Raw genomic sequence first — 12500 nt, forward strand, 5'->3', positions numbered from 1 at the left:
CTTTAGGCAGAAGTAGTGCAGCTGAATGAGAGAATATTTCCAATTCTGCTACTTTGGCCTCAAGTTTTCAATTCCCTTTTCAAATTCCTGTAATTTTCTCTTTATGAAGTAGACCCTATAATCTGATAAGTAGGCGGAGATTAATTATGCAGAGTGGGCGGAGCTTCAGGGAAGTGGGTGTGGTAAGTAATTGATAGCTGTGCTGCAAAGTGTCCCTGGAAATTTTTTTCAAATGTTGGCAACTATGTTAATGCTGCAGCATACAAAGACATTTCAGACAATGGGGCACTTACAACCTTATGGTAACAGTTAGGAGAAGACCCTTTTGAAGTAGAACTATAGGCAAAACTTTTTTTTTTTTTAATTTTTGGTAGAGCAAGGGAGGGTTATAACGCCTGTCCGATTTTTCTTCGCCATCTGTGTCCCCTTGCAGAGATTTCCCTTCACTTCCTGTCCCATATCCAAACAGGAAGTGAGAGTAAGGCTGGCCATACATGATCCAATTTTCTTACAATTTTCTGGAAATTTACCTTCAAGTATGTAGTACAAAGACCTGCCTAATTGGATACAAGTGAAAGTGTTGTTTAGCTTTGACCTCACATTATATGGTTTGTGGTAAATCTATCAGAAAATTGTACAACAAAAATTGAATATGTATGGCCAGCCTAAATCCCTACAAGTTAAGGGAATTCCTTGGGGACCCCCAGGTCACCAGAACTAGTGTCCCCCTTTGGAATATTTAACCCTCAATTACTTTTCTGGGGATAACCCAAAATTTGGAATTTTCTTTTTACTTTCACTTTCAATGACAATGGTAAACAGGACAAACAGAGAGGGTGAATCACAGACAGTAATAAAAATGTATAGGTGTTCTAATCCCACTCAACTCTATCCAAAACATATAAAGAAAAAAGTCTTGCCTTTAGTTACTTTAATGTAATGCAATATATTACATTTTTGGTTTTGGGCTTAAATACAATTTATTGCTATTGAAAGACTGCATCATATATGTATTTTTCTTATTTTGCCCATAGCTACACTCTAATGATGGGGATTTACTAAAACGGGAGCACTCAGAATCTGGTGCAACTGTCCATGGTAGCCAATCAGCTTCGAACTTCAGCTTGTTCAATTAGGCTTTCACAATAGCTTTATAAATTATATATAAATGAGAGAGGGTCTGGGATTGGAAGTACCATTTCGGTCTTTGCAGATGACACCAAGCTATGCAGTGGAATAACTACAGGATGTCTCAACTTACAAGCCGACTTCCATGCACTGTTTAATTTGGCAACTACTGTATGTGGCAAATGGGGTTTAATGTTGATAAATGTAAAGTTACGCACTTGGAGGCTAAGAATATGCATGCATCATACATACTAGGGGGAGTACAACTGGGGGAATCAATGGTGGAGAAGGATGTGGGTGTTCTGGTAAATCATAAGCATAATAGCATTTAATGCCAAGCTGCTGTTTCCAAAGCAAGCAAAATCCTTTGTATTAGGAGAGGTATGGACTCCAGCGAGATATCATTTTGCCCCTATACAAATTAGTAAGACCTCATCTGGAATATGCAGATCAGTTCTGGGCTCCAGTTCACAAAAAGGATATCGGGGAACTGGAAAAAGTTCAGAGAAGGGCAATCAAACTGATAAGAGGCATGGAGGAGATCAGCTATGAGGAAAGATTATAGGAACTGAATTTATTTTCTCTTGATAAGAGGAGATTAAGAGGGAAATGATCAACATGTAAAAATACATAAGTGGTCCATATACAGTGCCTTGCGAAAGTATTCAGCCCCCTTGAACTTTGCAAACTTTTGCCACATTTCAGGCTTCAAACATCAAAATATAAAACTGTAATTTTTTTTGAAAAATCAACAACAAGTGGGACACAATCATGAAGTGGAACGAAATTTATTGGATATTTCAAACTTTTTTTAACAAATAAAAAACTGAAAAATTGGGCATGCAAAATTATTCAGCCCCTTTACTTTCAGTGCAGCAAACTCTCTCCAGAAGTTCAGTGAGGATCTCTGAATGATCCAACGTTGACCTAAATGACTAATGATGATAAATAGAATCAATCAAGTCTCCGTATAAATGCACCTGCACTGTGATAGTCTCAGAGGTCCGTTTAAAGCACAGAGAGCATCATGAAGAACAAGGAACACACCAGGCAGGTCCGAGATACTGTTGTGGAGAAGTTTAAAGCCGGATTTGGATACAAAAAGATTTCCCAAGCTTTAAACATCCCAAGGAGCACTGTGCAAGCGATAATATTGGAATGGAAGGAGTATCAGACCACTGCAAATGCAGTAGTCATGACATCTGAACTTCTGTGTAGGGGTATATCTACACACACACATATATGTATATATGCACATACACACAAATAGGTGTGAAAGTAGCGGAACCCCATCCCTGCGCTAATGAAATTATTTGCAGGGATGGGGTTCCGCTCCTATTACACCTATATGTGTGTGTGTGTATGTGTATATATACATATATGTGTGTGTGTATATATACCTCTATACAGAAGTTCAGATGTCATGCCTGCCTCCAAAGACGCCCAAAAAATGCCCAATAAACGCCTGCAACAAAAACACCCAGGTGTGTTATTGCAGGCATTTATTGGGCTTTTTTTGGGCGTCTTTGGAGGCAGACATAACATGTGAACTTCTGTATAGGGGTATATATACACACACACACATATACGTATATATATACATACACACATATAGGTGTAATAGGAGCGAAACCCCATCCCTGCAAATAATTTCATTAGCGCAGGGATGGGGTTCCGCTCCTATTACACCTATATGTGTGTATGTGTATATATACATATATGTGTGTGTGTATATATACCCCTACACAGAAGTTCAAATGTCATGCCTGCCTCCAAAGATGTCCACAAAAAAGCCCAATAAACGCCTGAAACAAAAACGCCCAGGTGTAAAAAGAGCGGAGCCACATCCCTGCTCTACTAAAAATTATAAGAAAAATTATCTTTTTTTTTCTGGTTCTGGACATGCTACAGAGCTGAAACTTCACAGGTACACTTTTTAGATCCCCCAGACACTAAATCCAAAGAAATCTCATTTTTTTTTTTTCAATAGTTTTTTCAATAATTGGCTCTCTATCAAAAACAACAATTTTTAAGAATTTTTTTTTTGTGTGATTAATAGTCCCTGGGGCATGATCCAGAACCCTAGGCACTTTTTAGGGGCATTTATTGGGTTTTAGGGCTTCAAAATGGTGTTTTTTGATTACCGAAGTTCGGGTCCCATTGATTTCAATAGGGTTCTGGAATCCGGACCCGAACTTTCGGGAAGTTCAGGTGTTCTAGCCAAACCAAACTTTTCAAAAGTTTGATCATCCCTAGTGACGAGGAGGGAGGGGATGATGAGGTCACTGACTGTCTCACAAAAGTGAGTACAGCTCTCACATTTTTGTAAATATTTTATTATACAGAATCTTTTCATGTGACAACACTGAAGAAATGCTAGTTTGCTACAATGTAAAGTAGTGTGTATAAAAGTGTAAATTTGCTGTCCCCTCAAAATAACTCAACACACCCCATTTATGTATAAACCACTGGCAACAAAAGTGCGTACACCCCTAAGTACAAAAGTCCAAATTGGGCCCAAAGTGTCAATATTTTCTATGGTCACCATTATTTTCCAGCACTGCCTTAACCCTCTTGGGCATGGAGTTCACCAGAGCTTCACAGGTTACCACTGGAGTCCTTTTCCACTCCTCCATCCGACATCACGGAGCTGGTGGATGTTGGAGACCTTGCACTCCTCCACCTTCTGTTTGAGGATGACCCATAGATGCTCAATAGGGATTAGGTCTGGAGACATGCTTGGCCAGTCCATCACCTTTACCCTCAGCTTGTTTAGCAAGGCAGTGGTCGTCTTGGAGGTGTGTTTGGGGTCGTTATCATGTTGGAATACTGCCCTGCGGCCCAGTCTCTGAAGGGAGGGGATCATGCTCTGCTTCAGTATGTCACAGTACATGTTGGCATTCATGGTTCCCTCAATGAACTGTAGCTTCCAGTGCTGGCAGCACTCATGCAGCCCCAGACCATGACACTCCCACCACCATGCTTGACTGTAGGCAAGACACACTTGTCTTTGTACTCCTCACCTGGTTGCCGCCACACACGCTTGACACAATCTGAACCAAATACGTTTATCTTGATCTCATCAGACCACAGGGGGGATGGTTCCAGTAATCCATGTTCTTAGTCTGCTTGTCTTCAGCAAACTGTTTGCAGGCTTTCTTGTGCATCATCTTTAGAAGAGGCTTCCTTCTGGGACGGCAGCCATGCAGACCAATTTGATGCAGTGTACAGTGTATGGTCTGAGCACTGACAGGCTGACCCCCGACCCCTTCAACCTCTGCAGCAATGCTGGCAGCAATCATATGTCTATTTCCCAAAGGCAACCTCTGGATATGACGCTGAGCGTGTGCACTCAACTTCTTTGGTCAACCGTAATGAGGCATGTTCTGAGTGGAACCTGTCCTTTTAAACGGCTGTATGGTCTTGGCCACTGTGCTGCAGCTCAGTTTTAGGGTTCTGGCAATCTTCTTATAGCCTAGGCCATCTTTATGTAGAGCAACAATTATTTTTTTCAGGTCCTCAGAGAGTTCCTTGCCATGAGGTGCCATGTTGAACTTCCAGTGACCAGCATGAGAGAGTGAGAATGATAACACCAAATGCATTTATGTATTATTATTTCAGGTACTTATATAGCGCTGTCAATTTACGCAGCACTTTACATATACATTGCACATTCACATCATCCCCTGCCCTCAAGGAGCTTACAATCTAAGGTCCCTAACTCACATTCATACATACACATAGTAAGGCCAATTTTATACAGGATCCAATTAACCTACCAGCACGTCTTTGGAGTGTGGGAGGAAACCGGAGTACCCGGAGGAAATCCACGCAGGCACAGGGAAAACATGCAAACTCCAGGCAGGTAGTGTCGTGATTGGGATTCGAACCAGCGACCCTCTTGCTGCTTCCACTTTTACTTCACTACATTTTTTCGATGATTTCAATACTTCTACTCCGATATTTTTTTTTTTGTGCTGCATAGTTACTCGTTACAATTATAAAAATTACCACTGCCAGGACAGTAGATGGCAGGTTTCATGAAGCTCAAAACATGTGTATTATCAGCACATACGAAAATACATGCTACTGTATGTATAAATAAAAGCTGCATTTGAAATAATAAAAAACAATATGATGTTCAAACTTTTGACTTCTTTCTTTAATAACTACATAACACAGTACTTGTACTTTTACTTTCAGTACTTGAGTAGCAATTTTTTTTCAAAACTACTGGTACTTTTACTTTCAGTACTTGAGTAGCAAAATTAAAAAAAAAAACAACTTGCAATACTTAAGTACAAAAAATGTTGAATACTTTAGTACTTCTACTCAAGTCACTTTTTGATCGAGCACTTCCACTTCTACTCAAGTCACTTTTTGATCGAGCACTTGTACTTTTACTCAATTATGGGTTTTGAGTACTTTATACAACTCTGTTGCAAAGCAGGGCCAAGGATCCAGGCCTTCCTCTAGTAAAAGCACCTCCCACACTGAAAACAAACACTGGCTAGGCACACAGTTAACCCTTTGAGCGCCCCTGATGTTAACCCCTTTCTAGCCAGTGTCATTAGTACAGTGACAGTGCATATTTTTAGCACTGATCATTGTATTTGTGTCACTGGTCCCCAAAAGGTGTCAAAAGTGTCCGATAGTGTCAGATTGGCCGCCGCAATGTCGTAGTCCCGCTATAAGTCGCTGATCCCTGCCATTACTAGTAAAAAATAAATAAATAAAAATATCCCATAGTTTGTAGATGCTATAACTTTTGTGCAAATTAATCTATATACGCTTATTGGTATTTTTTTTTTACCAAAACTATGTAGCAGAATACATATTGTCCTACATTTTTGAGAAAATTTGATTTTTTAAATTCTTTTATTGGATATGTTTTATAGCAGAAAGTATAAAATATTGTTTTTTTTTCCCAAAATTGTCAGTCTTTTTTTGGTTATAGCGCAAAAAAAAAAAAAAAACGCAGAGGTAATCAAATATATGTTCAACAAAAACACAGCGCCAAAGACAGTGTATACCCTTAATTTATGTGACAAAGGACAATGTGTCCAGTATATGATTATATATACAAATAGTTCATACAACGTGTCTTGTTCCACGTGAAATAAGTGAAATTTAGATCAACTCCCAGTGATAAAAATGTTGGAAATAAAAAATAAATACTTCAATAAATTGAATAAGCAAGTGTTCAGTGAAAAAAAAAAAAACATCCAGTGGATAAACGTGACTGGTGCTACAAAATAGGAACATCCAAGTGAATTCCCTTGAACCGTGATTCCTGTGTTCACTCTCCCCCAAAGTGAATCCACTTACCAGAAGGCGTGGACCCCTAGGCCGTATGGCATAAAGGACCTAAAAGGCTTTTACTGGCAAGTGAATGTGGATGGGGACCCCTTTAAAATATCTTCTCCTCAATAAGGGAAGATAAGCAGAAAGATCCCAAATAGTGTAATACGTTTTAACAGGTTTATTAAAGAAATAAAACCTCCAGATGTACACTTACAATACACAAATAATCATGGGCTCATCAATATTGCATCAATATGCTCCCAGATACATGTGAAACGATTGTACCGTGCTAGTCACTCTATCCCTGCAGTAACAAGCGGCGTACGTTCCAGCACACTTTCGCTTGCGTTCCACCGCTCCGAAAGTGACGTAGTACGTTGTTGTGAAAACCAGGATTATGTTGACGCGTTTCGTCCCTCCCAGTCGGCGTTTTCACAGACAAATCAAATACCACCAAAAGAAAGCTCTATATGTGGGAAAAATAGACACAATTTTTATATGGGTACAGTGTTGCACGATCGTGCAATTGCCAGTTAAAGTAATGCCTTGTCAGGAGGATGGGGGGGGGGGGTAAATCTTACAGAGGTCAAGTGGTTGTAAGCTTACCTGTAGTTAAAAATCGAAACCCTGGGGTTTTTATTACCACTTGAACCACTTTTGGACTACTCACTGTGCTGCTACTGCGGCACAGTGGCAGCCCTGCGTCCAGCGACGTAGACCTACGTTGCTGGACTCCTAGCTGTCTCAGCGGCTCGCGCACGCCACTGGAGGCTCGCTCCCGCTGTGTTTAGACACATCGGGAGTCGGGCCGGAGGAGGAGAAGCAGTGAACACCGCCTCTCTTCCCCGATCTTCGGGGAAAGTGTGAGAAGATCCGCCAGCTTGTGTAAACAAAGCAGGCGGATCTTCTCTGTGACAGACAGGAGGAGATCACAGGATTCAGCATAGCTGAACCTGCGATCTGTGTCTCTGTCACAGAACCCCCTCCCCCAACACACGTCAGTAAGCATGAGGCACACATTTAACCCCTTGATCACCAACAGCGTTAACCCCTTCCCTGCCAGTGTCATTATTTCAGTAACAGTGCACATTTTTAGCACTGATTACTGTAGTAATGTCACTGGTCCTCCCAAAAAACAATAAAAATGACAAATCTTTCCCGTAGTTAGTAAACACGATAACTTTTGCGCAAACCAATAAAAATATGCTTATTGCGATTTTCTTTACCAAAAATATGTAGCAGAAAACAAATTGGCCTAAAATGGTAAAGAATTTTGATTTATAATTTTTTTGGGGAATGTTATATAGCAGAATGTGAAAAATATAATATTGGTTTTTTTTTTTTTTTTTCAAAACTGTTGCTCTTTTTTTCAAAAATTAAAAATCCCACAGGTGATCAAATACCACCAAAAGAAAGCTCTATTTGTGGGGGAAGGACGTAAATTTTATTTGGGTACAGTGTCGCATGACCGCGCAAAAAGTAACGCAGTGCCAAATCGCAAAATATGGCCTGGTCAGGAAGGGGGTAAAATCTTCTGGTCTTAAAGTGGATAAAAATACGCCCATTGAGAATTTTTTTTGTCAAAGACATGTAGCTAAATACATTTTGGCCTAAATATATAACAACAATTGAATATATTGGATATTTTTTAACAATTAAAGTAGAAAATGTCAATTTTTCGCAAACTTTTTGCTCTTTTTTTATTAATATCGCAAAAAATAAAAAGTGTAGAGGTGATCAAATACCACCAAAAGAAAGCTCTGTTTGTGGGGAAAAAAGGACGTAAATTTGGTTTGGGTACGGCATCGCACGACCGCGCAATTGTCAGTTAAACTCGTGCAGTGCCAAGTTAAAAAAAAGTGGCCTGGTCATTGAGCAGCCAAATCTTCCGGGGCTAAAGTGGTTAAATCCAGGATCAGTAAACTTTTGTAAACTCTCTTATAGGTCTCGCCACACAAGAATTGACCAATCAGAAGGCAATAGCGCAGACATCACCTTGTTCTTGGCATAGATAGTATGGAAGGGTCCTGCATCACTGGGGAACCAGTCAGATGTCTATTGCTGTGTTTGCATGGGATATAAGTCAGTTGTGTAATGAAATTGTACAAGTGGTGAAAGACTGATTCTGGTGTAAGGTGTGACCCGAGTAAAGTCCCTAAGTGGTTAGCACTCTTTCCTGACATCTCTACAGCCCTGCATGTGATTTTCACCAGGGATATCCATTCCTAAGCATCTAGTTAGGTTCTCTCTGTGTTTTTGGGGGGTTTCTTAAGAAGTATTCAGGCTTCCTAAAAACTATGTTGTGTGTGGACATGTATGACAGTATAACTCCTCTCTTTATATTTGCAGGATCTAGATGGTAAAATGAACCTGTGTTAGTAGGAAAATATGAGTGCTGTACCGAAAGTAAAGCAAAAGTGGGCATCATTTTTTTTTAACTGCTTCAATACCGGACACTTTTACCCCCTTCCTGCCCAGGCCAATTTTCAGCTTTCAGCGCTTTCGCACTTTGAGCGACAATTGTGCGGTCATGCAACACTGTACCAATATGACATTTTTTATCATTTCTTTTCACACAAATAAAGCTTTTTTTTCCGGGGTATTTAACCTCCCTGGCGGTATGATTATGTCAGGAAAGTTTTATCAAAAGTGGTACAATTTTTTGCTTCGAAATTTGGTGTTATGTACTGTAGGCCTACAATTCTTAGTAATTACTGACTTATAGCGGTTGTAAACCTGAAAAAAAAAAAAAAACCCTGCAAGACAAAGGCATAATGAGCTAGTATGCATCGCATACTAGCTCATTATGTATTACTTACCTTAGAACGAAGCCCCGACACGGACCCCCGGACACCGCTGTGGGAGCTGACATGATCCCTCGGCATCTCTTCCGGGTTCGGCAGCTCCGACGCTGTGATTGGCCGGAGCCGCGATGACGTCACTCCCGCGCATGCGCACGGGAGTCATTTTCCGGCAAGCTCCCGGCATGGAAAGCTGAAGGTCCACCGGACCTTCCGTGCCGGTTTAGGAGATATTATTTGTACCTACAAGTAAGCCTTATTATAGGCTTACCTGTAGTTAAAAGTGTCAGAAAGCGGTATACTACCGCTTTAAACCTGACCAAACAAGACTCTAGTAGACATCCCAGATGCGATAAAGTTTGAAACATAAAATCATAATATAATAAATAATTATAAATAAGTTAAAGTATATATATATATATATATATATAAATATATATATATTATATATACACACACACACACACACACACACATATATATATATATATAAAGTACAGTAAAACTGCAGGCAAGGGCACTGGGGGGCAAACTAAGGTCAATTTATTTTATTTAGTAATGTAATCCAATAGGATTACAATATATCAGTGTGTTTGTGTGTTTTACTTTTTGAATTTGCCGCCGGTTCCACCCCCTGCCACGCGACGCTCGCAGGGAATGGAAGCCGGGGCACACAGCCGTTTTTTTTCTGGATTTTTGGTTGATATTCTGTCTTTAAAATACACCTATAAGAAAAATTATAGACCCTTCATTTCTGTCTAAGTGAGCAAACTTACAAATTCTGCAGGGGATCAAATAATTATTTTCCCCACTGTATATCAGAAAATTGATCATCCTGATGTATTGACAGCCTATCTCGTTACTTTAGGTCTGAAAATGCCAGGACAGAGCAAATTTGCCCCCAAATGACCCCTTTTTAGAAATGAGACAGTCCAAGGTATTTAGTAAAAGGCATGGCGAGTTTTTTGAAGTTGTAATTTTTTGTCACACTTGTTTGGAAAATAAAGAAATGAAAATTTTTTTTTTTTTTTAATGTAAAATACATTTTTACATACTGTCACCAGTGCAGTTCAATGTCATCATATAACTGGTGTGGTGGTGTTTAGGGACACTGACTGGTGACAGTATGTGAAAAAAAAAACAATGATAATCTTTACAATTTTTTTTATATTTTATTAACACTAGTTTGGAAAGGTAATCAGGATTTTTTTCTTACACACTATGATTGCTTATAACTGTAAATTTTACAGTAATAAGTAACCATTTTTTTTCTGAATGAAAACTATTCATTCAATGTTTACTATTATGATTAGCTGTGATTGGACTGTCTGTACCATGTGATCACTGTGACCAATCACAGAGCTTATCAAGACAGTATACAATGAAAGGCATAAAACAAAGCAGCAGGCCGGTACAGTGATCTGTCATTGGCTGTGTCCGGTAGACACAGCGGGTGACAGATCGCGCTGGAACGTGGTTCATGGGGCGCGATCCTGGGAGGACGTCATAGGATCAGAAATATTAGGGCTTACGCCCGGCCGTCATATTACAATAGGCCAGGCGGGAATTGGGTTAATTCATTTTACATAATTTAAATTTCACATGTTGGTAGAGTGATTCTTCCTTTATATAGGTCCTCTTTATGGAGAGATCTAGGGTCAATAGGACCCTAAATCTCTCTTATACCTTTAAAAGCAAAGGATCAAAAAAAAATATTTTGGTTTAATAAAAAAAATATGTTTATTTCGGTCCTAGACAGGAAGTGACTTCATGATGTCTCTCCGGTCATCCAAGGCTATAGAGACAATCAGAGACAATCTGGTTTCTGGGAACTTCTACGGCCAACTCATGGGCACCCCGGTAAAAACGGAAAGCCCGAGAAATACCGGCAAGCAGTGGGAGGGAGGTGATGTCTCCCCCCCGCCACATCTGAAAGCAATCCAGTGGCTAATTAGCTGTTCGGACCTGCTTAAATGAAGAAGCCAGTCGCTGGTGAAAAAAAAAAAAAAAGGGGTTATGACTAGTAAACCACTTGCAAACCGCTATGTATACAGTATATACGTATTGTGCAGGTGCTGAATTCCTATAAATCACTTTTCCTTATAAATCACTATCAATAATGGATTATTATTACTGAGCACTTTCACTATATTATCCAGTTTCTTGAAATAAGGAATAACGACAGAATATTGGACTTTGTTGCACTTTTATTTATCTATTTATTTATTATCACAGGATGAATTTTAAATAATTGCAAATATTTTATATTTTTATATCACATTTATTTATACATAATTATATGGAAAGATTGAGATTACACTTTCATTTATTGTTTGCACATAATCTTTGCACATTTGCACATTTATTTATATTCTAGCAAGCGCAGTAGATAGCCCCTACCAGGACTATTTATTTTATATAAATTTTACTACTGCTGCTGCTATTCTCACAGATTGTCACCAAAATTTTAAAACCTAAAGCCCCGTACACACGTGCAGATCGTCGGCCGAACGATCGGCCGTCTTTTGTCCAGGACTGTCGTGTCTGTTGAAAACTGCAAAAGACTGCACACGAATTTTGTCGGCCAACAACAGCCGACTGCAGAAGTGATGTCATGTGATGGTTCACTTTCCTTGTCTTTTTTCTTTTCTGAGCATGCCCAGTCTTGCAAATCTGCTGTCTGTCGGCCGAAATCTGTACTGACTGGCGAACAATCGGCCGTTCTGGTGTCGGCATACAAAAATTTTAATGCTTGCACGACAGATTCTGTTCGGCCGAAAGTGCGCTGTCGGCTGTCGGAAGCATCATACTAACAAGCCGAAAATCGGCCGATCGGTCGCCGGCCGAATCTTTTCGGCCGACAATCTGCACGTGTGTACGGGGCCTTACTATTTAAATTAAGAACTCCTAGGCGCGGGGAGTACACTTCCTCAAGTGTTACTTTTCATATATATACGTATTGTGGTCGGCAAGTAGCAAGCTGTCAGTGGCCACTGTAGCCGCATGTAATGGGGAGCAATTCATCCTCAAAGTTTACAGCAAAAGCACTAAAGTTGGGTTGTAGTGAGTTTCTCAACAGCTCAGAACTACATTTTGTCTACATTGGAAGGCTGCCAAGTCATCACTGCTATGAGAGGTTAGCAGGGGAAAATGAGATGCCACTTCAAGTCTTTTGAAAGCCAAAAGAGGGGTGCCACTGAGAATCTCTTAACTCAAGCCCTGAGGAGACCGGGAGTACATACCTAAGGGAGAAAGGATCTCAGTGAC

This window comes from Pelophylax lessonae, assembly GCF_965119305.1.
Source record: "Pelophylax lessonae genome assembly, chromosome: 2".
Lineage (NCBI taxonomy): Eukaryota > Metazoa > Chordata > Amphibia > Anura > Ranidae > Pelophylax > Pelophylax lessonae.